This window comes from Apium graveolens, chromosome 8, assembly GCF_009905375.1.
Source record: "Apium graveolens cultivar Ventura chromosome 8, ASM990537v1, whole genome shotgun sequence".
Classification (NCBI taxonomy): Eukaryota; Viridiplantae; Streptophyta; class Magnoliopsida; order Apiales; family Apiaceae; genus Apium; species Apium graveolens.
Genome location: NC_133654.1, coordinates 81,527,223 through 81,529,961, shown reverse-complemented (window position 1 = coordinate 81,529,961; position 2,739 = coordinate 81,527,223). Strand labels below are relative to the sequence as shown.

Sequence of the window (2,739 nt, the reverse complement as noted above, 5' to 3'; positions counted from 1 at the left end):
CATCTTGACTTGCTTTGCTGAAATGACAAGTAATAGAATATGAGTTGGATGAGTTAAAGTCATCTAGATACACATTTCCTTTTCTCACTCCTGTGAGAACCACTTTGTTGTTCTTATTGTTTGTAACAACACATGCTTCCGAATTGAAGGTTATAGAGTTGTCCTTGTCACATAGCTGGATGACACTTAAAAGATTGTGTTTGAGTCTATACACTAGAGCAACTTCTTCAATAATGAAATTCTCCTTAGAAATCAAGCCATATCCTACAGTATACCCTTTGTTGTCATCTCCAAAAGTAATACTTGGGCCAACTCTCTCCTTGAACTTAGTGAGCAGGGTAGAATCTCCAGTTATGTGCCTTGAGCAATGATAAGTGGATTTTATATCTACTTGGAACGCTTAATTTCAGGCTTAAATTGGTGTTTTGGACTCAAGTATATGATATGTTTAATGTGTTTTTATGTTATTGCATTGCAAGGCACTAGTTGGAGGAGGAAATGGATTAACAAGGATTTTATGCTGATAAGAGATCATATTTTGAAGTATACGTCATTCTCAAGTTGTATAGAATCTCGTTATCTTCGTGTGGGCAGTTGAATCGCCTAATTATAATGAGCAGAACTCAAGATACGGCCCAAAGAAGAAATGTCAAAAAATCACTCGAAGGCTGGCGCGCCCGCGCCAAAACCCGCATGCCCGCGCGGCCTTTTTTGCCCCAGAATCCTGATTTTAGTAGAAATTGAAGATTTGGAGAGTCCAGGTCCATCTGGGGCCTATATAAACCAATAAAAAGATGTTTTTAAGAATAACGAGCCTAGGGAGAACATTGAGAAGACCTAAAGAGCACAAGACGGCTACGCAATATAGTTGATATTTTGATGCTTGTTTTCGATTTTTCTTTGAACCCTAGTATCTTATATTATTTATTATCATGTTTTCATTGGAACCTATGGTAACGATGAGTTCAATTATTAACTCATCTTTGTCATGGGTATCTAACGGATTTATTTATAGATTTCAATAGTTAATTGTTTTATCATCTTTGTATGTGGTGAATTTATGATTTCCTAGTTTGGTTGTGCTTATTCGTCTTTGATACATAGCTAACATCTAAGATTGTTTGTTAATCTCTATTGAAGCGAAAGTGAATATAGAGGTTTAGAACTTGCCATGCTAGTATAGGTTTATGTATGAATTGACATGCATAATTCGTGGGTAATTTTAACCATCTTATTCACCCTATGTAATCACGATAGATAACTTGTTCTTAAATGGTTATGTTTTCAATCTTTATAGACATATAGGGACTAAGCATAATTGGTTTATATTCAACTTCTATCTTAATTGTGGATGTTTGATAGTAGGGTATGCATATAATATAAGTTAGTGTATACTAATTTCATGTTACTTGATTAGTTGTCATCACCATCACATACTAAGGTTAAAGAACATAACTTTGAATGAAGTATTTAATGAAGTTAGAATCCCATGTTTATTCTCATATAATTAATTCAATCGTAATTCTCTTAGTTAATGCTATTTAGTATAATCTCTTAGTTAAGTCAAAATTTAATTTATTACTTGTCTTAGCATTGAAGGATAACCATACATTGTTACATAAGTGCATAATCTGAAATTAACCTAAACCAGTCCCTGTGAGAACGAACTTGACTTATATCTTATATTACTTGTGATCATGTGCGCTTGGGTGTATTTTCGCGTGTGTTTTAGTTCGAACAAGTTATTGGCGCCGCTGCTGGGGACTCGGTGTTAATTTTTAGTTTATGTGCTTGACATCAGTGGTCGTTAAAGTTCACTGACTCGGATCCTTTTACTTTCACGGTTTACTTGTTTGTGTTTCAGGTACTCGAGAGAGCGCGTATGCGAACACATTCTCAATCTCTTAAGAAAAATATTGAAGAATTGGAAGAAGAAGTTCTTGAAGAAGTTGAGAAAGTTGAATAAGAAGTGATCATTACAATGGGAGAACCAGCAGCACCAACAAAAGCATTGATGGATTTTTCTCAACCGAAGATCAATGACAATCAATCTAGCATTGTCATGCCAGCTATCGCAGCTAATAACTTTGAAATCAAGCCTGACACGATTCAGATAGTACCAAATTCAGTCTAGTTTGGGGTTCTCCAACGGAAGATCCCAATATACACATTAGGGATTTCATCGAGATTTGTGACACCTTTAAGTTCAATAATGTTTCTGAAGATGCTGTGAAACTGATACTTTCCCATTCTCTCTGAGGGACAAAGCTAAGAGCTGGTTACACTCTCTACCAGCTGGGTCTATTGTGACTCGGGAGGATATTGCTCAGAAATTCCTTACTAAATTCTTCCCTATGGAAAAGACACCTGCAATCAGGAATGCTCTTACTCAATTTGCACATCAATTGGGTGAATCTTTATGTGAAGCTTGGGAGCGCTATAAGGAGATGCTTAGGAAGTGTCCTCATTATGGAATGCCTGACTGGATGGTGATAAATTGCTTCTATAATTGGTTGGGAGCATAGTCGAGACCTATGCTCGATGCAGCATCAGGTAGAGCTCTATGGGATAAAATCTATGAGGAAGCTTATGAGCTAATCAAGAGGATGGCTGTGAATGAATATCAGAACCCAACCCAGAGAATGCCACAGGGCAAGGTAGTATGAGTTCTTGAGGTGGATACAGCTACGAATATCACTATTCAGCTAAAGGAGATAGCTATGAAAATTCTTTGGCCAA

The 2,739-nt window shown here is 36.6% G+C and overlaps 1 non-coding gene across 1 annotated transcript; it reads right to left on the bottom strand.

Annotated features, from left to right (window-relative positions):
* Window positions 1-2,369: 2,369 nt before the first annotated feature.
* LOC141682323 (small nucleolar RNA R71) lies at window positions 2,370-2,476 on the bottom strand. Its single transcript, XR_012559725.1, has one exon. It is a non-coding gene; the product is annotated as a small nucleolar RNA R71 (small nucleolar RNA).
* Between the last annotated feature and the right edge of the window lie 263 nt (window positions 2,477-2,739).